The sequence below is a fragment of the Prionailurus viverrinus genome, chromosome A2 (assembly GCF_022837055.1).
Source record: "Prionailurus viverrinus isolate Anna chromosome A2, UM_Priviv_1.0, whole genome shotgun sequence".
NCBI lineage: Eukaryota > Metazoa > Chordata > Mammalia > Carnivora > Felidae > Prionailurus > Prionailurus viverrinus.
In genome coordinates, this window is record NC_062562.1 from 16,920,613 (window position 1) to 16,946,774 (window position 26,162).

Below are 26,162 nucleotides of genomic sequence, written 5' to 3' on the forward strand. Positions count from 1 at the left end.
TTCATTTTTGAGAGAGAGAGTGCAAGTGGAGGGAGGGGCAGAGAGAGAAGGGACACAGAATCCGAACCAGGCTCCAGGCTCCGAGCTGTCAGCACAGAGCCCGACATGGGGCTCGAACCAACAAACGGTGAGATCATGACCTGAACCAAAGTCGGATGCTTAGCCAACTGAACCACCCAGGTGCCCCAAAAGCAGGCAACTCTTGATCTCAAGGTTGTGAGTTTGAAGCACATGCTGGGTGTAGAGATTACTTAAATAAACATTAAAAAAACCCTTGTATATAAAGGAAAACAGTGATTGATTTAATCTGGCAAAGGCAAAAACAGGATTTATGTAAGAGAAAGGGTACAGAGAGAAGGAAAAACTGCAGATTGTGTCAAAATTGTGGCTTTTGTTTCCTGTGGGTAAACTGCTGACCAGCTGGCAGCCAACAAAGAAGCCAGTGTTCTTCCCTGAGGCAACTGGATGGATTACAAAATAACACAACTTCACTTGCTTACGGGTTCTCCAGAAGACCTCAGGAGTTCAGAAGAGGTGTCTGTGTCAGGCTGTCTCTGCATAAATAATATCTATCAGTGTCCTTTGTAAGCAGTATCGTCTTCAGGCCAGGTGTGTGCTGTTTCCCTTGTCAGAATCTCTGAGCTTCTCCCTTTTAACCAGACTCAGCTCTAATCCAGATTGGCCCTGAGAGCTTTGGTCTCCTTCCAAGGTAGCAACATGACTTGAATGTTGTTTGGGGGGCAATGGCTGTATAGCAGTATTTAGACCCCTGAATATTAGGCAGCAGAGAATGCCAAAAAGCAAGAGAATCCTGGATACTGTTTAAAATATTTGGAGCCCATTTCATATCCAGTTTATTCACTGGCCTGTTTAATCAAGAGAATGAGTCCCAAGGATTAGTTTAGTCAAGTTTACAATATTCACAAACCCAGTGGATCGTAACTGAGAGAACATTTACTTTAGAGAACAAAAAATGTTGATAGAAGTTTCTGTCTAACTTTGAATCACTATCTCTGCTCAAAACTGCCAAAACAGGGGCGCCTGGGTGGCTCAGTTGGTTAAGCGTCCGACTTTAACTCAGGTCACGGTCTCGCGGTCTGTGAGTTCGAGCCCTGCGTCGGGCTCTGGGCTGATGGCTCGGAGCCTGGAGCCTGCTTCAGATTCTGTGTCTCCCTCTCTCTCTGCCCCTTCCCTGTTCATGCTCTGTCTCTCTTTGTCTCAAAAATAAATAAACGTTAAAAAAAAACAAACTGCCAAAACAAAAATTTTCCATTAAAAAAATACACTTAGGGGCTCCTGGGTGGCTCAGTCGGTTGAGCGGCCGACTTCGGCTCAGGTCATGATCTCACGGTCTGTGAGTTCAAGCCCTGCGTCGGGCTCTGGGCTGATGGCTCAGAGCCTGGAGCCTGTTTCCGATTCTGTGTCTCCCTCTCTCTCTGACCCTCCCCCGTTCATGCTCTGTCTCTCTCTGTCTCAAAAATAAATAAACGTTAAAAAAAAAAAATTTTTTTAAATACACTTAAATACCTTCACATTCACTTTTTATATGACGTGTATTTTTTCTTTTGCTGTAAATGCTACAAACAGAACTTTCGATCCTCTGAGATCCACTCCTGCCAGCCATCCAATTTTCCAAAAACTCAGGCATGATTCTTAGTTTCTTTTCTTTTTTTTTTTTTTTTTTTTTTTTTTGCCTCCCCTCAACAGTCCCTCAGCAAACCTGTCTCTTTAACCTTAAGCTGTAGGTTACACCTGATCACCTCTGGCCATCTCCTAGCCCAAGGCAGCTTCCTCTCTTCGTGTACTGTCTATCCCTACCCTTCTGTGGCTTGTTTCTCATATAGCCGTCAGATTGATCTTTTTATTTTTTCAAAAACACATTTTTAATCTCTATACCCTACGTGAGGCTTGAACTCACAACCCTGAGGTCAAGAATTGCACACTCCACTGCCAGCCAGTCAGGCGCCCTCAGATCTTTTTCATGCATGAAACTGGTCCCATCACTCTCCTGCCTGAAGCACTGCCATTTTTTGCTGCTCTACTAAGAACAAGAGCCAAACTCCTTGCCATGGCCCTTAAAGCACCACGTGACTTGGCTTTTGCTGACCAATATTCCTTCACAATCCACTCTCCCTTCATGCTTATCATTCCACTGCCTTGTTGCCACCTCAAGACCACCACAGGAGGTTCTCACTCTGCCTGAACACTCTTTTACCCAATATTTGCTTGGTTCACTCAGCATTGTGTCCTCCGCAGAGGCCTGGCCAGATTTCACGATCTAAAGTAACACCCTCTCCCAGCATTCTCTTTCTCATAACCCTTCTCTGTTTTCCCTCCGGACTTGTACCTATCTTTGTTGCTCTAGCCCAGCCTTTCTTCTGGGTTTATTAAAGAGAGGAAAATCTGGCTAGGAGCCCTCTAATCCTTGTGTGTCCTCCCTGCATGTGTAGATACTTCTGTGTGAAAGTGTGTGTGTCCAGATTGCTTTGGAGGAGGAAAGGTGATCCCCTGAGCCAAGTAAAGGGGACTCTAGAGTCTGACTTTCAGATATGAGGAAGTGCCCGCAGGAGACAGAGTTCGGCATCTCTCTCCTACTGACCCCTTGAGCCTCAGGGCCCAGTGTTCCCATGATCAAGTGGGATGCAATGGAATAGTTAGCATGAAACCTTGACATCTATCCCCTGGGGCTTAGGGCTTATGTGACCATAGAACCTAATGCCTTCCTTCTGACTGGAGAATCTGCCCACAGCAAGGAAAAAGAGGAAGTGACCCTCACCCTGCTTCCCTAACCCCAACGAATCCCAACCCTAGCACCTAACCGTGATTCTAAATCCTTTATCCTGACCTCTAGCCCCATCACTGACAGTGATTTGACTCTTGTAATCTAACCCTAGCTCTTCTGACCCTGACCCTGACCCTGACTCATTCTCTTCTGACACTGACCTTGTAACCTTTGGTCCTTAAACTCAGGTCCTAAACGTTAGGCCTTTGCCACAGCCCTAACATCTAATCCACCCCCAGTCCCCCTCTAACCTTAACTCCTTTGACACTACTTTCCAACTGTAACCCAAGCCCTAGTCCCTGAACTTCTCAGACTTTAACCTTAGACCTGGTTCTAGATCCTGAGGCCCTGACATTTGTCTTCTAACCTCCTAATCCCGCCCTAATCTCAACCTTTAATCCCTAAATCCTGACTCATAGATTCTGACCTCTAAACCCTCACCCATAAATCGCTAATCTCCAGGGTCCCCAGACAACCAACCCTGACAACACAAATCAAAAGTATTTCATCCTACCATGAGCCACAGACAAGGGGAATTGCAGCAACTCAAACTGCATAGGGTAAAGCACATAGTGAATGAGTGTCAGCAAGTTAATTGACCAGGCACAGAATATGAAGCAATAAGACTCCTAGAAAGTTGGGGGGGGGGGGGGGGGTGTATGTGGGGAAGCCAGGAAAACTTCCCTAAATACAGGATGTGGTAGCCTGCCAGCAAGTCTGAACAAAACTTCAAATCTCAGAAGATGGACAGTGAAAGCCCCAGTCATTCTGACCATACCTCCGTCCCAACACAGCAGGTCAGCTGGTCATCCTAGACCCATGATGGAAGACAACTGTCCTTAGTAAGTTGCAAAACTCTCAGACACAGATGGCTCAGTAAAGCCCTTGGTCTAGGACACACAGCAAAAGAAACAGCAATGTAATGACCACCATGATCCAGGAGATAAGAGCCATAGATAGCATTACCATTCCCCCAGTTTCCCTGGAACAATCATCAGGACTCCAGGGAGACTCCCAGAAACCAGCTAACAACCCAGCTGGACAAAAGACAGGAACCCTATATAAACCAGCTCTTTCCCTAAATTCCAGACCCTGACATGAACTAAACTTCAAGAAACAGGCACAAATTTTCCCCATGGGAACCCTGTGAGAAGACAAAAAGAAAAAAAAAAAAAAATCCATGCTCTAATAAAGATGGAATCCCAGAAGCCTCCCCTTTCTCCCATTTCCAACCCCTTCCCCACCACTAGGGTGCCCATACATAAGAGACAAAGGACAAGTAACAATAGTAATAGAAAACATTTACTAAGAACAGTACTGAGGAGGTGCTTCATCTTGCTTATGGTTATGTGAATTCTGTATGTACATTGTACTTAGGCGTAATTTGCTTTAAATTGAAGGACACTGCTAAAACCTAAAATACATATATTTGAGAAGAAAGCTGAAAAATCAAAGCCTCCATCTCTACAAGTTATAAAAAATAAGCAAACTAAACACAAAATTTATTTAAAAGGCAGAGTTAAAAATAAGAGCAGAGATTTCTCAAAATGAAAAAAGTATCAAAAATATGTTTATTTTAAAATTTTTATGCAGTTATGCATACAGCAAAGTGAACAAATCTTAAGTATGCAGCTTTTAAATATATATATGTAAGGGCGCCTGGATGGCTCAGTCGGTTGAGCGTCTGACTTCGGCTCAGGTCATGATCTCACAGTTTGTGGGTTCGAGCCCCGCGTCAGGCTCTGTGCTGACTGCTTGCTCAGAGCCTGGAGCCTGATTCGGATTCTGTGTCTCTTTCTCTCTCTGCCCCTCCCCTGCTCACGCTTTGTCTCACTCTGTTTCTCAAAAGTAAATGTAAAATAAAATAAATTTAAATATATATATGTATGTGTGAGTAACCATCACCCAGATCAAGATACAGAGCATTTCAAGCACCATCCAGGCAATTATAATCAATATTCCAAATGAGATTGGGGAATATTTAAGAAAATATTCTTTTTTAAAAAATATTTTATTTATTTTGAGAGAGAGAATCCCAAGCAGGTTCCGTGCTGACAGCACAGAGCCCAGTGGGCTCCTGACCATGATATACTGACCTGAGCTGAAATTACGAGTTGGACATTTAACCAACTGAGCCATCCAGGCACCCCCAAAAAATATTCTTAAAGATGACTTGACAGAAAAAAAACAGGCAAGAAAATGTTAAGAAATAGTAGTAATGAGGTAACGCTTAGATATTAAATATAAAGCTACAATAATTTAAATTGTGGCGTTGGAATAGGATTACATCAGTCATGGGCAAAGCTTTTAGAATGAAGGTCTTGTATGCAGAAGAATAAATATTTTAAAACCAGTAAAAAAAATATTTTTATTCTTTTACAAATGTTTATTTTTGAGAGAGAGAGGATGATCAGGGGAGGGACTGAGAGGGGGGGAACAGAAGATCCAAAGCAGGCTCTGCACTGACAGCAGTGAGACCCATGCAGGGTTCAAACTCATTAACTCGTGAGATCATGACCTGAACCGAAGTTGGATGCTCAACCGACTGAGCCACCTAGGCACCCCTAAAAATTATTTTTATTTTTTTATGTTTATTTATTTTTGAGAGAGAGAGTATGAGTGAGCGGGAGAGGATCAGAGAAGGGGGGTGGGAGGGCAGAGGATCTGGGGCTCCAGCTCACGAACTGTTGAGATCATAACCTGGGCTGAAGTTGGATGCTCAACCAACTGAACCACCCAGGTGCTCCATTTTTTAAAAAAAGAATGGTTGGGTATAGACTTGTCTTACAAAAATAATTTTTTATAAATCCACTTTCATCAAATAGTGAAGTACAGGTATACATAAAAGTCAATGGCATTCCACAGAAAAGGTTAATGTTCAATAAGGTTGAGGATCCATCTGGAAGGAAACAGACTAACTCCAACCAAATACATGCTAAATTCTGCCTGGCTTTAAATGGGTAAAATGATGAAAATGTTGGAATGAAATTTAGGAAAATATGTTTATATCCTTCATGGTGAGGAGACTTTCCCAAGAAGATATGGTCTAAAAGCCATAAAGGAAAGGCTATGTCACTTAAGTAAATAAATGTCATAAAAGACCAAGAATGAACTGTAGACTGTAGTCTAAACAACTACAGCTTGTTGGCAGCTACGATAAATAAATGTCTCCTACCGACTGGCTAATAAATATGACTCTACAAATTGCTAAGTAAAACAAAACATCTCCAGGCAAAAGAAGTGAGTTGTCCTCTACTGCTGTTTGGATTAGAGTTCCATTTCTCTTGAATGAAGCCTCCAGAGGAGTCATTTCTTAAGGTAGAAGTAAAGACCAATCTATTAGGTGAGGGTGGAGGGCTCTCCCTGACATTCTTTGGAGCTCCAGCCACTCCCAATTGCCTACAGCACATCTACTCTTCAAATGCAATCCTCATCTCAAATCTGTTCTGTCCCCCACGAAATCTGGCATCTTCTCCCTCACCAGTTACCAACTGGAATGCAGCGTTTATGTAGAATTCTTGTTGTCTTTAGCCTTACAGTAGCCAGTCAAAATACTGATCTACAAAGTTACTTAGGTTGGTTGTCTTCTTCCCTATCCCTTCAGTGTGGGAAATATACAGAAATATTAACAAATATTTGCACAGATAGTGCAGTGGTTAGTGTTTGTATTCCATTTTGAGTTCCCCACATCCTGGTTGGGTTTAATTGTTTATTTTTGAGTATGTGAACCATAACTGTGGTTTTAAGAGAACTGTACCAAAAAAGATACACTCAGAGAAGTGCTACTGCCCCCTCATTCCTACTGTCTTGTTCCCATTCCCCATTTCTTTCCGTCATTTCCCCACCTACTCCCTACAGGTAACCAACCTTTTTTTTTGTTTGTTTCTAGTTTACCCTCTCTGTATTCCCTTTGCACAAATGAGCAGATACAGATGTATTTCATTTTATCCCCTTCTTTCTTACACAAGTGTAGTGTAGTGTAGATACTCTTTGGCATTTTGCTTTCTCCACTTACAGAATGCCCTGGAAAACACTGCATATCAGCTCATAGATATCTTTCTAATTCACTTTACAGCCGCCTTGTTGTTTATTGTGTGATGTACTATAGTGTATTTAACCACTCTCCTATACATGGACATTTAGATTGTTTTCAGTAATTTGCAATAACAATGCTGCAGTGAATAACTACACACACACACACACACACACACACACACACACACACACACACACTTTTTTTTTTAATCGTTAACATTTATTTATTTTTGAGAGACAGAGGAGTAGGAGAGGGGCAGAGAGAGAGGGAGACACAGAATCCGAAGCAGCTCCAGACTCTGATCTGTCAGCACAGAGCCCGACGTGGAGCTCAAACTCAAACCATGAGATCATGACCTGAGCCAAAGCTGGACGCTCAACCAACTGAGCCACCCAGGCACCTCACACATATATATTTTTGTACAGAGGTGTCTCTTCAGAGTGGTAGATTCTTAGAGGAGTGAGATTACTGGCTTGGAAGGAAAATGTATACATAGGTTTGTTAGGTATTTGCCAATAATTTTGTTAGCTATTTCTTAGGTATTTCCTTCTATTGATTTCTAATTTTAGTCCATTGTGATCAGAAAACATACTTTGTATGATTTCAATCCTTTTAAATTTATTGGACATTTTTAATGGTCCGGGATATAGTCTATCCTGGAGAATATTTCACGTGCACTTGAGAAATATGTGTAATTCTGCTATTGTTGTATGAAGTGTTCTGTAGATGTCTAGTGGGGTCTGTGATGTCTGTATAGTTATAGTTATTCAAGTCTTCTACTTTACTTTTGATCTTCTGCTTAGTTGCTCTATCCAGGATTGAAAAGGGGATGTTGAAATCTCCAGCTATTATTATTATTTTTATTTTTTAAAAGATTTTTGCAGTGTTTTACAGCTTTGGAAGTATTGCTGCATTGGCTGGTATGCGCTTTAAAATTTATTTATTTATTTATTTATTTATTTATTTATTTATTTATTTAAATGCTTATTTTTGAGAGACAGAGACAGAGTGTGAGCGGGGGAGGGGCAGAGAGCGAGGGAGACACAGAATCCTAAACAGGCTCCGGGCTCTGAGCCTTCAGCACAGACCCCAACGCGGGACTTGAACTCACAAGCGGTGAGATCACGACCTGAGCCAAAATCGGACACCTAACTGACTGAGCCACCCAGGTGCCCCAAAATCTCCAGCTGTTATTGTGGAATTGTCTGTTTCTCTCTAATTGGCTTCATGAATTTTGGGGGCTCTATTTTTAGTTGCAAAAATTTTTATATTTATATGCCCTCTTGATGGTTTGATTCTTTGATCATTATAAAATATCCTGGGTGGGGGGGGCGCCTGAGTGCCTCAGTCGATTAAGCATCTGACTCTTGATTTTGGCTCAGGTCACAATCCCAGTGTTGTCAGATTGAGCCCCACGTCTGGCCCTATGCTGGGCATGGAGCCTACTTAATATTCTCTCTCTCCCTCTCCCTCTACCCATCTCCCACTTGCACGAGCGCTGTCTCTCAAATTAAAAAAGAAAAAAAAATTTTTTTAAATCCTTTGTCTCTGGTAACAGTTTTTGTCTAAATTCTGTTTTGTTTGCTAGTAGTATAGCCACTCCAGGTTTCTTTTTGTTACTGTTTGCATGGCTCATCTTTTTTCATCCTTTATTTTCAACCTATTTGTGTCTTAGAATCCAAAATGTATCTCTTGGGGCACCGGGGTGGGTCAGTCGGTTAAGAGTCAGGTCACGATCTCACAGTTCATGAGTTCAACCCTGCGTTAGGCTCTGTGCTGACAGCTGAGAGCCTGGAGCATGCTTCGAATTCTGTGTCTCCCTTTCTCTCTGCCCCTCCCCTACTTTGTTGTGTGTGTGTCTCTCTCTCTCTCTCTCAAAAATAAACGTTAAAAAAAAATTAAAAATGTATCTCTTGTGGACAGCATCTAATTGGATTGTGTTTTTATTCATTCTGCCAATCTCTTTTTGATGTTAATGTTCACATAGCTGTGGATAAGGTAGGATTGTCCTGTGCCATTTTGTTATTTGTTTTCTATCTGTCTTGTCTTTTTTGTTCTTCTATTCTTCCATTATTGATTTTTCTTGTATGTTAAATATTTTTGAGTGTACTATTTTCATTCCCTTGTCATTTCTTTTACTATATTTTTTTAGTTAGTTCCTTAGTGATTGCCTTAGGGATTGCAATTAACATCTTTTTTTTTAAATTTTTTTTTTAATGTTTATTTATTTTTGAGACAGAGAGAGACAGAGCATGAATGGGGGAGGGTCAGAGAGAGAGGGAGATACAGAATCCGAAGCAGGCTCCAGGCTCTGAGCTGTCAGCACAGAGCCCGGTGCGGGGCTCGAACTCACGGACCATGAGATCATGACCTGAGCTGAAGTCGGACGCTTAACTGACTGAGCCACCCAGGCGCCCCAATTAATATCTTAACTTATAACAATCTAGTTCATGTTAATTCCATCTTAATTTTAATGCTCAATATTGCTCCTATATAGCTCCATCTACCTCTTCCTTTGTGGTGTTATCATCATACAAATGACATTTTATGTATGTGTGCAGGTCATGTTGGAGCAGATTTGAACCCACCAGCATGAGTTCAGTGGAGGTTTCCACTTTGTCTCTTCTTCTCATCTCCTCTTTCCCCCTTAAACAATTTCACCCTCATATTAAATCTCTGTCCACCTCTTTTATTTCTATAGACACTTTCAGTCTCTCATATATGAAGAAAAGACATATCCACACTGAGCAAATAGTGCCATCAGATATAAATAATTTTCTCTTTAGAATTGTAGGATCTCTGTGTTGCATGGGACCTCAAGAAGATCATTGAGTCAGATGGTTCCTAATTCTGGTTTTGCATTAGAATTTCTGAGTTTGGGAGGCCTTTTAATTTATTAATGCATGCTGCCTGGGGTTCATTTAAGAACTTCTGATAAGACTCTCACTCTATTCTTTTCATTCTTGTTATGCTGTGTCCTAAGAAGTGAGAAGAAATTGGAGCAAATAACTGTAACTTCTAGATTATGTTGAGTAAATGTCCTTAGTCCTGAGTGATATCATTAGTCTTCAGTTTATAATTTTAGGAAAGTGCAAAAGCATTAAAGCATAAGAAATAAACATATATTAACATAAGCATGTATTTCCTCATCCTTTCTCAGTCTCGTGTGTGTGTGTGTGTGTGTGTGTGTGTGTGTGTGTGTATGTGTTTCCCTAGGACCCTAACTGTATGTTTTATATAAGGATCTATGCAGTTTGTTCTAGTAGAATCTTCACTGTGGAATTACGTGAAACTCTCTAAGCCTCGGTTCCTTTGTCATTAAAATGGGGGTATACTTCCTAAGTTTATCGTGAGATAGAGAAGTTAGTGCTTGTAGAGTATTTATTTAGAAACCTTACTGTGGCCAGGCATTACTCCAAGTATTGTGCTCAATATATTTTCTTTGTTTTTTTGTTTTATTTATTTATTTATTCATTTTTTAAAATATAATTTATTGTCAAATTGGCTTCCAAAAAATATGGAAAGCTTCATGAATTTGTGTGTCATCCTTGCACAGGGGCCATGCTAATCTCCTCTGCATCGTTCTAATTTTAGTTTATGTGCTGCCAAAGCGAGCACTCAATACGTATTCTTTGAATAGTAGTCTCTCTTTTATGTTATGGTTGTTAATTTCTCAAACCAGATCCTGGTGTATTGAAAGCCACATCACTCACATGACATATTCAGCTTGGTAATGACCGGAGAGCCCTCAGGTTATAAATAGAGCTGCCCTTGAGGTATCTATCCCCTTGTTTAGATTTCTGTGGTCATTTGCTCACAATCTATACAAGAACAGAGGGACCCCGAGGCATAAGTCATGTAGTTTTGGGATGAGAACACAGAATAGTTGATATTTTTAACATATTCTTATTAACCAAGAGAAGTGTTTGCCAGCCATATTTTCTACTGAGAATCATTTATCGAAGAAGCAAAATCTCAAGGAGTTTGATCCTCTAACCATTGGTTTCCTCCAGTGCCAGCATTTTCTTCTACAGGGAGTAATACTTGAAGTGGCAGCCATTATGTTCCCCGTGATCATCTGGTGATTCAGCAAGTTCTGTAATTCTTCATGGTAAAGTTCAGGAGTTTTCCTGCAAAGGAAATACCTGCTTAGAGAAATCAAATTTGGGAAAATGAAGAGAAAAGGTACCACATTAATAACTACACCCATAGTCCTATAGGAGGAATGCTAAACAATTATTCTGCGAATTAAGGCAGACTAGAGACCTTCTAATTTCACTGGAGAACAAAAGCACAGAGTGGAAGTGGGAAGAGATGAGGAGAGCTAAGGATGCAGGTGCCTATGTGAGTCTTTGGACCCCAGGAGAGCCATGGGGCAGAAAGGTGGAGGGTAGAGGAGGAGGAAGTTGGAGTGGAGCAGAGTTGACGTCAGAGGCACATGGGGTGCCATGGGCAGCACAGAAAGTGGTGTTAAAGAACAGGGTCTGGAGGCTGACTAGCCAGGTTCAGGACTCGGTCCTTCCCGTTCCTAGCTGTGTATCCTTGGGCAAGTCACATCCCTCTGTGGACCTCTCCATTTTTCATTATGAAACATAGCTAATAGCAATACCTTCCTCATGGCAGGGGTTGTAGAAACACAGGGGAGTAGATATAGGCAAAGCATGTGACACAGTGCAGGGTACATGGTTGGCAATCAATCAGTGATCATTGTTGGTCTTCCTGTCAAGGATATTGTTATTTTTTTGGTGATCCTGTCAAAAACAGTTTCCATTGTGCTTTGGGAAAGGGCTGTGGGGAGGGGCCACTATTCATTCATTTATTTGTTTCCTCTCTTTCTCCCCACACTATAGCCAATGATTTTAATGAGTTCAGTGTATCTCTTTTTGTTTATGTGTTTGGATAAAATATATATTGTTTGTGTTATTTTTAGTTTATATAACGGTATGGTGTTACTTGTATTATTCCTTCTCTTGCTTTTTCTCTCAGTGCAGTATTTTGAGATCTACTCATACTTCTAAATGTATATCTGATTTATTCTGAAAATTGCATGTAACTCCATGAAGACACCTTCCACAGTGTACCAGTTGATTTCTAGACTAGTCTCACCCAGGCTGCCCCCAAACCTGCCACCATGATTTCTCTCTAGTGGAACTAGAGAACTTTCGGTTATAGGCCTTCCCCAAGTAATATGTATGGTGGTCTATATACATCAGTTGAGCCTTGTCAACTTGTCACTGAGATTATATTAAAAGATATTGTCATAGAGTTATTACAAAAGCATGTAATCATTTTACCTGTTTTACCTTCAACCTTCTTCATATTTTGTTCCAAGATGATTTTCTTCAGTTTTATTTCTCTCTTTTTTTTATTATTTTTTTTTAAATTTTTTTTTTCAACGTTTATTTATTTTTGGGACAGAGAGAGACAGAGCATGAACGGGGGAGGGGCAGAGAGAGAGGGAGACACAGAATCGGAAACATGCTCCAGGCTCTGAGCCATCAGCCCAGAGCCTGACGCGGGGCTCGAACTCACGGACCGCGAGATCGTGACCCGGCTGAAGTCGGACGCTTAACCGACTGCGCCACCCAGGCGCCCCTCTCTCTCTTTTTTTTAAAGAGTCTCTCTTATTTATTTTGAGAGACATAGATAGCAAGCAGGGGAGGGACAGAGAGAGAGGGAGACAGAATTGCAAGTAGGCTCTAGGCCATCAGCACAGAGCCTGATGCAGGGCTCAAACTCATGAACCATGAGATCATGACCTGAACTGAAACCAAGAGTCGGACGCTTAACTGACTAAGCCACCTGGGGGCCCCTCTCCAGTCTTATTTATGTGCCTCATAATTCTACAATGATCTCTATGGCATCAGCCGAGTTCTTGCTTTGGCCTTATGACTCTAAGGTCAAAGACACAATATCTAGACCAGAGCTAAGCAAGACCTGGTCCATTCGTCGCAGAATAACCTTTCATGTTCCAATTAATGTCTTTTGTCAATATCCCAGAAATTGGGCATGACAGGGAACAGAAAGGATGGACTGGATGTTCTTTACTACTGAGTTATTAGGCTAAAATACTTTTATTTCCCCAGCAGGTATTATTTTTGAGATGGCTGGGAAAATTTGAACATGAAGTACATATTAGAAGATGACAGGGAACTAATTAGGTGTGATAACAGAATTATGGGCATGTACGGAAATGTCCACACTTCTGAGAGTGAAATGACATGATGTCCAAGCCATGTGTTAATATACCTAAGCAAAGAAAGAAGAAATTATAAAGGAAGGAAATGTGGCAAACACTTTGTACTTGGTTGGATTGATGTAATAGGCATATGATATTTACTGTTGTATCTAGTTTTATGCTTGGCAGTTTTTATAACAAAACATTTAAAACTCTCTACAACATATCAGTATATCTGATTTATTCCTAAAAGTGAAGAATGAAAGTGACTTTACTTACACAAGGTCCATCATACAGTTTAGTTATGTTTAGCCCTTCATATCTGAAAGAATTATATTTTGAAATGATCATTTTTTACTTTATGGCATATTATACATTATGACTAAATTTTATTTGATAATATTTAGCTAAATTTGAGAAGGAAAAACACTCTGCTTATAGTGAATTCTTATGTAACAAATATTTTATTTTATTTCTTTTTTTTTTTAAGATTTAATTTTGGGGATCCTGGGTGGCTCAGTTGTTTAAGCGTCAACTCTTGATTTCAGTTCAGGTCATGATCTCACAGTTCATGGGATCGAGCTCCGTGTTGGGCTCTGCACTGAGAGCACAAAAGCCTGCTTGGGATTCTCTCTCTCTCTGCCCCTCCCCCTGCTCATTCTTTTTCTTTCTCTCTCTCAAAAATAAACAAACATTTTTTAAAAATTCTAAAATAAGATTTTATTTTTAAGTAATATCCATACCCGACTTAGGGCTTGAATTCACAACCCCAAGATTAAGAGTCACATGCTCCACCGACTGAGCCAGCCAGGCACCCCTGTAACAAGTATTTTAGAATACCTGTTGTTATAGATGTTTGTTTGTCAAAGATACTGGATGTACAAAGCATACTTAGCATTAAATCAAATATAGAAAATTCAAAATCATCTTGAATATTTAAGTAGAAATACAGGGTATCATAAAGAGAATATACAATAAAATTAAGGTATGAATTTGATGAAAGTTAAGGCATTATTACTGACCTTACATAAATAAAAAATGATTTTTAAGGAATACTATGAATAAGTGTCAACAAATTAGATAGCCTGGATGAAATGGACAAATTCCTAGAAACACAAATTACCTACACTGACTCAAGAAAGAAAAAATCTCAAGATCTATATCAAGTAAAGAGCTTGAATCAGCAATGAAAAAAACCTCTTAACAAAGAAAAGTTCAAGACCAAATATCTTCATTAGTGAATACTACCAAACATTTAAGAGAGAATGCCAGTTCTTTTCAAATTCTTCCAGATAATAGAAGAGGAAAAAATACTTTCTAATCATTCTATGAAGCCAGAATTACCATGATAGCAAAGATAAAGACATCACACACACGCACACAAACAAGACTATAGGGGTGCCTGGGTGGCTCAGTTGGTTAAGTGTCCAACTTCAGCTCAGGTCATGATCTCACAGTTTGGGAGTTTGAACCCCAAGTTGGGCTCTGTGCTGACAGCTCAGAGCCTGGAGCCTGCTCTGGATTCTATGTCTCCCTCTCTCTGCCCCTTCCCCATTCATGTTCTGTCTCTCTCTCAAAAATAAACATTCAAAAAAAAAATTAAAAAGACTATAGGCCAATATCCATTATGAATATAAATGCAAAAATTCTCAACTAAATACTAGTAAACTGAATCCAACAGCATATTACAAGAAGTACACACTATGACCAAGCAAGATTTATCCCAAGAGTGCAGTGTGGTTCAACCTAAAAATATCAACCATACCTATGCAATAACATCACTTAATAGAACGAAGGAGGTAAAAAAGACCTGTTCTTCTCAATTGACATTTAACAAAACCCTCATAGTATTTGGCAAAATTCAACACTTTTTCATAATAAAAACACTCAGAAAAAGAAAGACTAGAAGGGAACTTCCTCAACATGATAAAGAACATTTATGAAAACCCCACAACAAATATCATACTCAATGGTGAAAGACTGGAAGGTCTCTTTCATTATTTTTTAAAAAATTTTTTAATGTTTATTAAAAAAATTTTAATGTTTATTTTTGAGAGGGAGAGAGACAGAGCATGAGTGGGGGAGGGGCAGAGAGAGAGAGGGAGACACAGAATCCAAAGCAGGTTCCAGGCTCTGAGCTGTTAGCACAGAGCCCGAATTGGGGCTCGAGCCCACAAACTGCAAGATCATGACCTGAGATGAAGTCAGATGCTTAACCGACTGAACCACCCAGGTACCCTTGAAAGATCTCTTTCTAAGATCAGGAACAAGACAAGGATACCTACTTTTACCACTGATATTCAACATTATGCTAAAAGTTCTAGCCAGAGCTTTAGGCAAGAAAGAGAAATTAAAGGCATCCAAAATTTTATTTGTCAGTTTACCTCAATAAAGCTGTGGTAGGTAGAGTGATCCAAATTGGAAAGAAGTAAAACTATCTCTGTTTGAAGAGGACATGATTCTACATGTAGAAAATCCCAAAAAATTCACATAAAAACTACTAAAGCTAATAATTAGATTGTTTCAGGGTACAGACCAACACATGAAAGTCAGTTGTGTTTCTATACAGCATCAGTGAACAATCTGAAAATAAAATTAATAAAACAATTCCATTTACAATAGCATCCAAAAAAATAAAATACCTCTGAATAAATTTAGCCCAGTAGGTGAAAGACTTGTACACCACAAACTACAAAACATTTCTGAAAGAAAATGTCCTAATAAATGGAAGCCTCCCCCATGCTCATGGGTTGGAAGACTGAATATTGTCAAAATGTCCATATATCCAAAGCAATCTACAAAGTCTATGTACCAATGGCTTTTTTTTCCTTTGCAAAAATGGAAATGGGATCTCAGATCTATAGTAGTATTAAAAAACAACAGCTCTGTATCATAGTGAAAACAAGCAGCCCGGCGGCACCTAGAGGGGACAAGATGGTTTGGGAACTCCTTCAGAGTACCATTACCAAAGAATTGTCATTCCTTGACCTGTCTGATGGTTCTCTAGAAGACCCACTTGGAGAGCTGTTTTTGTTTGACCTAACTCAGAGATACCCCAGTGTGAACAGCCTTTTCCCCTGGGAGCATTTGTTGAAAACAATCAGAGGCAATGTTTCAGTATCATGGCTGTCTTATGGTGGATAGCAGTTGGAGGAAAACAATAAGCCAACCAAAAGCTTAAAAGTAAAGGTGGAGGAATGAGATATCCATAGGAGGTTTTGAAAAGCACTAAGAAATTCCTGGGAATCTAGAGGACCATGAACATGTGTAGGGCTATGTGCATGATCAGGAAAGACCCGAGAAGTCCTTAAGCTCTCAGCTCTGGCTAATCTTGAAGCTCTCCAAAAGCAGGAAGCGAAGGCTAAGTGTTGAAGACATTCCTCAACACATACAATGTTTTTGTTGGCAAAAACTGGGAGATTTATTGGTTCCAACCATTTGAGGAAAATTTTGTCTAATCCCTATGAGACCACTAAGATAATTGAGTAGGACTTGTCAGTGACCATACATGACAAAGAAGGCAGACTTCACAGAATTATTCCAGAAACCATTAAACTAATAAATAGCAGCAGCAACAACAAACAGCAATAGCAACGAACCTTGGAGAATGGAGAGAATCTGATTTCCAGTGTTGCCACAACATATTATTTAAAATCACAAAAAATTGTGATGTATGCAAAGAAACAAGGAAGTATGGCCCATACACAGGATAAAAAGCAATCAATAGAAACAGTCACTGAGGAAGCCCAGATATTAGACTTATGAGACAATGATTTTAGATTATTTTTTTAATGTTTTATTTATTTTTGAGAGAGAAAGCATGAGCGGGGGATGGGCAGAGAGAGAAGGAGACAGAGGATCGGAAGTGGGCTCTGTGTCAACAGCAGCCAGCCCCATGCAGGGTTTGATCTGAGCCACCTAGGTGGCCTTTAAATTAGTTATTTTAAATATATTTAAAGAACTAAAGAAAACTATGTCCAAAGAACTAAAGGAAAGTATGAGAATAATGTCTCGTCAAATAGAGAATATCAATAAAGCAATAGAAATATATTTCATAAACAACCCAAATAGAAATTATTGAAGTGACAAATATAATTATCTGATCGTTTCTTGGCCTTTTGGCTAAGGTCAAGTGTAAAAATGTAATTATCTGAAATGAAAAATTCACTGAAGAGGATCAACATCAGACTTGAGCAGGCAGAAGAGTAAGTGAACTTGAAGATAGGTCAATTAATATTGTCCAGTCTGAGGAAAAGAAAGAAAAAGTAATGAAAAATGAGCAGAGTGGGTCAAAATACTTCAGATAGCAAGTAAAAGAAAAAGCCAGGTCAAATTTGGGGGAAAAAAATGAACAGAGGTACAAAGAAATGGAGGCCTCCAACAAGAGTATCAACATATTGGAGTCCCAGAAAGAGAGGAGAGGAGAGGACAGAAAACATATTTGAAGGGGCACCTGGATGGCTCAGTTAAGTATCTGACTCTTAAAAAAAAAATTTTTTTTAATGTTTATTTTTGAGAGAGAGAGAGAGAGAGAGAGTGAGGAAGGGGCACAGAGAGAGGAGACACAGAATCTGAAACAGACTCCAGGCTCGAGCCCAACTGTCAGCTGTCAGCACAGAGCCCAACGCGGGGCTTGAACTCAGGAACCATGAGATCATAACCTGATTTGAAGTCAGATGCTTAACCAACTGAGCCACTCAGGTGCCTCTTAAGTGTCTGACTCTTGATTTCAGCTCAGGTCATGATCTCATAGTCATGACATTGAGCCCTGCATCGGGCTCTGCCACTGAGAGGCTGCTTAGGATTCTTCTCTCTCCCTCTCTCTTTCTCCCTGCCCACCCCCCTCTCTCTCAAAAGTAAATAAACTAAAAATAAATTAAATTAAATTAAATTAAATTAAATTAAATTAAAAAAAACATTTGAAGAAATAAGGGCTGAAACTTTCTAACTTTGATTAAAAATTTGATTAAAAAGGCATTAATAGGGGGTGCCTGGGTGGCTCAGTTGGTTCAGTGTCCGACTTCGGCTCAGGTCATGATCTCACGGTTCGTGAGTTCAAGCCCCGCGTCGGGCTCTGTGCTGACAGCTCGGAGCCTGGAGCCTGCTTCGGATTCTGTGTCTCCCTCTCTCTCTGCTCCTCCCCTGCTCATGCTCATGCTCTGTCTCTGTCTCTTTCCCTCAAAAATAAATAAAACATTAAAAATAAATAAATAAATAAATAGGCATTAATATACACATCCAAAAAGTTCAATAAACTCAAAATAGGATAAACTCAAAGAGATCCACATATGGACAAATCATTATCAAACTGTGGAAAGATGAGACAAAGAGGGAATCTTGAAAGAGGCAGTAGAGAAATGAATTATCACATACTCTGATCCTCTGTAGGATTAACACCTGATTTCTCATCAGAAACCATGGCCAGAAGACAGTAAGATGATATAAAGTGCTGAAAGAAAGTGACTGTCAACTGAGTCTATAACCAGCAAACAGTATTCTCTTCAGAAATAAAGGTGTGTGTCTGACTCTTGATTTTGGCTCAAGTCACGGTGCCATGTCAGACTGAGCCCCACGTCAAGCTCTGCACTGAGTGTGCAGCCTACTTAAGATCTCTCTCTCTCCCTCTGCCCCTCTCCCTCGCTCACACTCTCTTTCTCTCTCTGAAAGAAAGAAGAAAGAAAGAGAGAGAGAGAAAGAAAGAAAGGAGGGAGGGAGGGAGGAAGGAAGGAAGGAAGGAAGGAAGGAAGGAAGGAAAGGAAGGAAAGGGAGGAAAGGAAGGAAGAAGAGATTAAAACATTGCCAGATTAACAAAAATTGGGAGAATCTGTTGCTTCAAAATACTAAAGACAGTACTTTAGACTGAAGTGAAAGGACACTAGACAGAAACTCAAATCCACGTGAAGAAACAAAGCGAACCAATAAAGGTAACTACATAGGAAAATAGAAAAGATAGTATAAATGTATTTTTTCTCTGTAAACTTTTTTCTCCTGAGTTAAAAGACAACTAACTAAAGCAACAATTACAAATCTATGTTGATGGGCATACATGTATAGAAGTATAATTTGCATGATAATAATATGCAAAGAAGGGTGAATAAGCATGGGGCTATATAGGAGCAAAGTTTTTAAAATACTTTCATAATTAATGTATCAATCCAAACTAGATTATAGTAAATTACTTTTAATTCCCATTTTAACTACTAAGAAAATATTTCAAAAAATATAGTCAGTGTGAATTCTCTGGAAGCCGTTTCTCCAGTATCTCTTGGTTTTAGCATCCTATGAGTCTATGATGGTCTAAGTTCCCCAGATTGTGCATTCTGATTGTCAGATGTCTATACCGGTGATTGAGGCTGATGCCAAAGTTGTTTGCCTCACCAAGTGTTTTATGGGTTCTAGTGTAAATTTTGATATTTATGCAGCAAGGCATGCAAGAAAGTCTAAACCTGCCCAGCTCAACATCTGTTATTGTGACCAAGATTATTATTTCTTCTTTTAAGAAGACAAGAGGAAACAGAAAGACATAAGTTTTTTCTACTCTCATGTCTTTGCTTTTCTCTCTCTTAAAGTATTGGACTTAATCTCTAAATTTTAGTTACCCAGGGGTGTAGCTTTTCTCCTTAAAGGAGAAAGCAGATATTGGGAAATCCTCCTCCCACCTCTGTAAGGCAGCCTCCTTGATAAAAACTTTGGTGCCTCACTATTATTCCTCTCAGACCAAAGAATTGGGCGTTTCATGTGGTTGTCTCCCAAATCTTCTAACATATGATGGGGCCAAAGACTAAACCACATAGCTAAAGCATGAAAGGTAAAAGAAAATTGGAAGCTAAAGAAAGTTATTTGAGAGAATAATATCCATTCAAAGATCAATAAGCCATCAGCTGGGAAGATTCTACACCCAGCCCACTCCTCCTCTTCTTCAACAGCATTTGTTCTTTGGCCTGAGGGGGCTTGAGGGTAACCCTCATCTGTGATCACATGATCTGAATCCTGTGGCTACTTGCTACTGAGAACTTTCCACTTGATACTTAGCCAGGCCAGACAGAACACTCTCACCTCAGTGGCTTTCTGTTTCTGCATTGTGTGAATGAGATCCCTTCTGGGAACATAGGGAAGGATGGAAGAAATGGAGGAGTCTCCGGAGGGAAGATCGAACTATTAGGAAGTGTTCTGAGGAGGTTACTCCTATCTTGTCTACCTTTAGCCTCCTGACAGACAGAAGGGAGAAGAGAAATCAAGACTTACAGAATTTTGGAGCAGAGATGGCATTCACCACTGTAGGTAACCTGGTCACTCCACATATGGGTTCACTTAGCTTGATGTAAGAGATAAACCAGCACTTATTTATATTCTCCATGCACTCAACCTAAAGATGAGACACAGATTGCTGCTTCAGATGCTTTACTCCAGGTCCTCTGACCATCATCACTGGTAATGGGGGGAGGGGGACTGAAAAAGGAACGCTAGACCTGGAGTTTAGAGAAGGGTCTTTAGCAACTTCAGTGTTTGGCCCCTGGCACTTAACCAATATTATAATATAATATAATATAATATAATATAATATAATATAATATAATATAAATTATAATATAACATATGATCTGTGAACTCCCCAGTCTGAGCTAAAAGACTCATCAGGATGAAAATCCCTGCCCTATCAACTACCAAATGTGATTGTTGGATTACAGAAAGGAAAATGTCTTTCAAGGTTAGACTTTTCTTATGAACGTTACCGAGTGACTTATATACGGTGCTTCAGACATTAGTGATGTCAAACTCGCCACAGCAGAGGTAAGATATAGAAGGAAGGGGACAGAGAGAGTACATTGTGGGGCCTTAGTGTGTGGGGTGCAGGATGTACATTTTGGCATATCTTAGCTGAAAAAATGTCCACTGCAGCATAGGACAGACCTGGATTTGAGCTGTGATTTCATCCATTTAATGGTTCAAAATATTTGCCTTCTATCCCACAAGAGAGTATGAACTGACTGGAATAATGCATGGGAAGAAGGCTCAGGAACATATGAAATGGGCTACACATGGTTGATGACCCAGATTTTATTGTGGTGTATTATTCCCATGCCACCCCCCTCTGTCCCCACCTCTCAGAAGAAAATCTGGGGCTATCGAGGAAACTGGCGTGCTGCCCATTCCTGTTCTTGGGAACCAAGGAAGTAGAGCTCACCTTCATCTCTTGTAGGCGAGCCCCTGCACCTGCCGGAAGAGGGAAATCTGGAAGACAAAAACACATTCAGAAGAGTTGTTCTGTCCTCTGACCTTAGGGGGAAAAGCTAGGATGAAGGAGACCCTGGTTGGCACACAGGGAATATCAGATCCCTAAGAAGGGGCTGGGATTGGGGCACCCAGGTGGCTCAGTTGGTTAAGCATTTGACTCTTGATTTCGGCTCAGGTAATGATCACACAGTTCCATGAGATGAAGCCATGCATCAGGCTTTGCTCTGACAGCATGGAGTCCGCTTGGGATTCTCTCTCTCTCCATTCACCCTCAGAATAAGTAAACTTAAAAAAAAGAAGGGGCCCGGTTCTTCTGTGATGCATACTGCTCTCTAGAGAAGTGAAGAAATAGGGAACTTGTGACCCCCTCCCTCATGTAAAATGGGGATCTTAATTCTGGCCCTGCCCTTTCATAGGTAAATAACAACTTTCATAATCCTTCTCAGTTGTTTTAGAAAACACTCTCTAAATTACAAATTTCCATGAAGCAGTTATATTGAGATACCTTCAAAGCTGCTGACTTTCATTAAGGCTTCCATATGTTTTTTCTTTTTTTTAATTGAAGTGTAATTAACATACAATGTTATATTAATTTCAAAAGCTTACATACTCTTGGCCCAAAGCGAACTGTGTGGGTCCACTTACATGTGGATTTTTTTCAATAAGGACAATATTGAGATGTAAATGTATTTTTCCTTATGATTTTCTTTTTTTAAATGTTTATTTATTTGAGAGAGAGAGAGACATAGCGTGAGCAGGGAGGGGCAGAGAGAGAGGGAGACACAGAATCCAAAGCAGGCTCCAGGCTCTGAGCTGTCAGCACAGAGCCCCACGCAGGGCTTGAACTCATGGACCATGAGATCATGACCTGAGCCGAAGTCGGAGGCTTAACCAACTGAGCCACCCGGGTGCCTCCATGATTTTCTTAATAACATTTTCTTTTCTCTAACTTACTTTATTGTAAGAATACAGTACACAATACATATAACATACAAAATATATGTTAATCAAGTGTTTACGTTATTGGTAAGGCTTCCAGTCAAAAGTAGGCTTATTAGTAAAGTTTTGGGGAGCCCAAAGTTATACACAGATTTTGACTGTATGAGGGAGTAAGGGTCAGTGCCCCTTACCCTGCATTGTTCAAGGGTCCACTGTATATGTGTATAATACTTTATTATATATAATTATATGTTGTAATGATCTGATATAACAATCATATTTATATTATCAACTCTATTTATATATAACAGCTTTATTAAGATATGATTTACATACCACAGAATTCACCCATTTGAAATGTACAGTGGTTTTTAGTATATTCAGAGTTGTGCAACCATTACCACAATCAGTTTGAGATCATTTTCATCACCCCAAAAAGAAACCCTGTACTCGTCAGGAGTCCCTTTTCATTCCTCCCTCCACACCCCCTCCCTTCCCCCACCCCAGACAACCAATAATCTACTTTCTGTCCTTTCTGGACACTTTATACAAATAGAATCATACATGTGTAGTCTTTGTGTCTATCTTCTTTCACTTAGCATGATATTTTAAAGGGTTATCCCTGTTATTGTATGCATTAGTACTTTATTCTTCTTTATAGCTAAATTTAATATTCCATTGGATGTAAATACTATGTTTTACTTATTCATTAATCAACCAATGGACGTCTGAATTGTTTTCACTTTTAGGCTATTATGAGCAAGGCTGATATGAACATTTATACACATTTTCTGTGTGGCCATGTGTTTTTATTTCCCTCAGGTATATACCTAAGAGTGGAATCCCTGGGTCATATGGTGACCTTTTGAGAAAATACTGGACTATTTTTCAAAGAAGCCGAACCATTTTATATTTCCAGTGACAGTGTATGAGGATTCCAAGTTTTTCACATTCTTGTCGACCCTTGTTATTTTCTCCCTTTTTTATTATAGCCATCATAGTGGGTACAAAGTGGTATCTCACTGTGGTTTTGATGAATATTTCCCTACTGACCGATGATGTTGAGCATCTTTTCATGTACTTATTAGCCATTCGTTTATCATCTTTGGAGAAATATCTATTCAGTTACTTTGCCTATTTTTTAAAAATTGGCTTATTTGTCTCTTTATTATTGAGTTGCAAGCGTTCTTTATATATTCTGGATACTAGTTTATTGGCACTTGATCAGTCTTTCCAGCCACTGGTCTGTCACACTGTTGGACCAGGGGCCATTTCTGCCTTATAACCAGGATCTAGCTCAGTTTCTGGAACAAGCTGAGCATATGGTGTGTAGTTATTGGATATGTATATAAGTGGCATGTCAACTAATGTCAACAGCTGATGTCAACAGCAGGTCTCTTCCCTGACTCACCACCAACCTCAGTTTCTGAATTTGGCCAAGAAAGAATTCAGAGCCAAAATCTCAAGTAGGCAAGAGTTTAATAGCAGTTAAGGGGAAAGTACACTCTCAGAATGGGAGAGGAAGGCCCAGAGGTCACAATTGCACCAGAATTAAGGTTTTTTTTGTTTTTTGGGTTTTTTTTTTTGTTTGCATAGGTTATGGGTCATAGTTAGGGAGGCCTCTGACTGAGTCTGAGCTATTTCTGATCCTCTAAGGGACTCCTCCTGCCAGTCCAGAGAGGGAGTTTTTGGCCCTATGAGGTCCTTGTGGGAACTGTCATGTCAGCTATCCTCCATGAGGAGGATCAACTGCAATATAAATGTATTACAACGAAGCTATAGGTTACTGTAGTGCAGTGGTTATAGGGGATAATGCATGCATGTCCCCTGGGGTCTTTTTCTAGCTGTTTTGTGTTCTGGGGATGATTGGTGGTTTCTTGATTTTTATCTTTGTACTGGTGAGAAAGTCCTGTTTCCTGCTCCAGTATCACTAACTGCCTACTCTATCACTAGGAAACCCATCATAGTAATAAGGCAATTATCACAAAGACTTTTGTGTTTCGTACAGCAGAGCTATGATAAGATTTGCCCTAAAAAAGACAGCTCTTAAGAAGTAGGATGGTGGGTTAGAGGAAGTCAAGTTGGAGACAAAAGGAACAGTTAAGGAGAATATAAAAATACTTTCAGGGAACAATGATGAAAACCTTCATTAAGGAAGAGTCATTTTAGGGGCACCTGGATGGCTCAGTTTAAGCATCTGACTTCGGCTCACGTCATGATCTTGTGGTTCGTGAGTTTGAGCCCCGCATTGGGCTCTGTGCTTTGGATTCTGTGTCTCCCTCGCTCTCTGCCCCTCCCCCACTCACACTCTGTCTCTCTGTCTCTCAAAAATAAATAAACATTTAAAAAATTTTTTTTAAAGGAAGAGTCATTTTTGTGAGACAGGCATGGATTTATATGATACATGAAGTGTTTCACCGACTGAACAGGGTTGATATGGGTACAAAGGAGAGAAACAGATTTGAGCGAAAATATAAGGCCACAAAACTAGAGAAGGACAGAGTGATTTTCAAGAAAGATGGGTTTTCAAGAAAGATGTTCCTCACAGAAGGTTGGCATAAGACTTAGCCAGAAGGTCACACGGTGTGCTTGCAGGAGGGTTGCTGCCAGTGGGTGGTGTTCTCAGGAGCAGTGGGGATGAGGATTGAGTGAGAGATGGGAAAGTGTAAAAATATATCTCAGTTTTTTGTTTTTTTTTTTCAACGTTTATTTATTTTTGGGGGGACAGAGAGAGACAGAGCATGAACGGGGGAGGGGCAGAGAGAGAGGGAGACACAGAATCGGAAACAGGCTCCAGGATCCGAGCCATCAGCCCAGAGCCTGACGCGGGGCTCGAACTCACGGACCGTGAGATCGTGACCTGGCTGAAGTCGGACACTTAACCGACTGCGCCACCCAGGCGCCCCTATCTCAGTTTTTTTTAATGCTTATTTATTTATTGAGAGAGAGAGAGAATCCCAATCAGGCTCTGTGCCGTCAGCACCCCTATATCTGGATATCTTTAGAGAGGATTACATTTAATAGGGAAGAGGAGGTGTGATATAAGAAGAAATACATGTTTGGTGTGTCTCCAGTTCTTGGCACAGAGCTCCAAAAACCCTAGTAATTTCCTGAGAGATGGGGAGAGGAGTGTCTTTTGTTATTCATAATAAGTCCCTTTCCACCATACCTGAGTTTATGCTAATGAGGTGGCTCTTGGAGGAGGAGAATGGGGCTGGTTTCTAGAGGAAAAAACCACAGGATTAGAGAATTGGAACCTTCCCTCAACCTCTGGAGAGGAGAGGGGCTGGAGATTGAACTAATCACCAAAGGACAATGATTTAATCATGCCTTTCTGGAACTGTGTAATTTTTTTAAAGTTCATTTATTTAAAAAAATTTTTTTAACATTTATTTATTTTTGAGAGAGACACACAGAGCATGAGTGGGGGCAGAGAAAGAGGGAGACACAGAATCCGAAGTAGGCTCCAGGCTCTGAGCTGTCAGCACAGAGCCGTATGTGGGGCTCAAACTCATGGACCACGAGATCGTGACATGAGCCGAAGTTGGATGCTCAACTGACTGAGCCACCAGGGGCCCCTAAGTTCATTTATTTTGAGAGAGAGAGACACACACACACAAAGAGAGCAAGTGGGGAAGGGACAAAGAGAGAGGGAGACCGAGGATCCGGAACGGGCTCTGCGCTGACAGCAGAGAGCCCAGTGTGGGACTTGAACTCACAAACTGTGAGATCATGACCTGAGCCGAAGTTGGACACTTAACCATCTGAGACACACAGGTGCCCCTGTACAAAATTGCTAGACATAAGAGATTCCATTTTGAAGCTCTATTTTCCATTCTAAGTAATGAACTCTCGAACTGGGCCAGAAGTGCTAATTGTATTACAAACAGTTGCTCGTAAAATCCAACAGAACAACTGGTATTCAGACCATAAAACTGTGGATATGGCCTTCATCGTGATGGAAAAGTTACCTAATGCACACCAGGAGGAGT

The 26,162-nt window shown here is 40.3% G+C and overlaps 1 protein-coding gene and 1 non-coding gene across 4 annotated transcripts in view; one reads left to right on the forward strand and one right to left on the reverse strand.

Annotated features, from left to right (window-relative positions):
* The window catches only part of FBXW12 (F-box and WD repeat domain containing 12), a 76,594-nt gene that overhangs the window by 4,902 nt on the left and 45,530 nt on the right, over positions 1-26,162 (forward strand). The gene's annotated exons all lie outside the window — the stretch shown is intronic.
* On the reverse strand, positions 10,330-10,436 carry LOC125161448 (U6 spliceosomal RNA). The gene has a single exon (XR_007150635.1). It is a non-coding gene; the product is annotated as a U6 spliceosomal RNA (small nuclear RNA).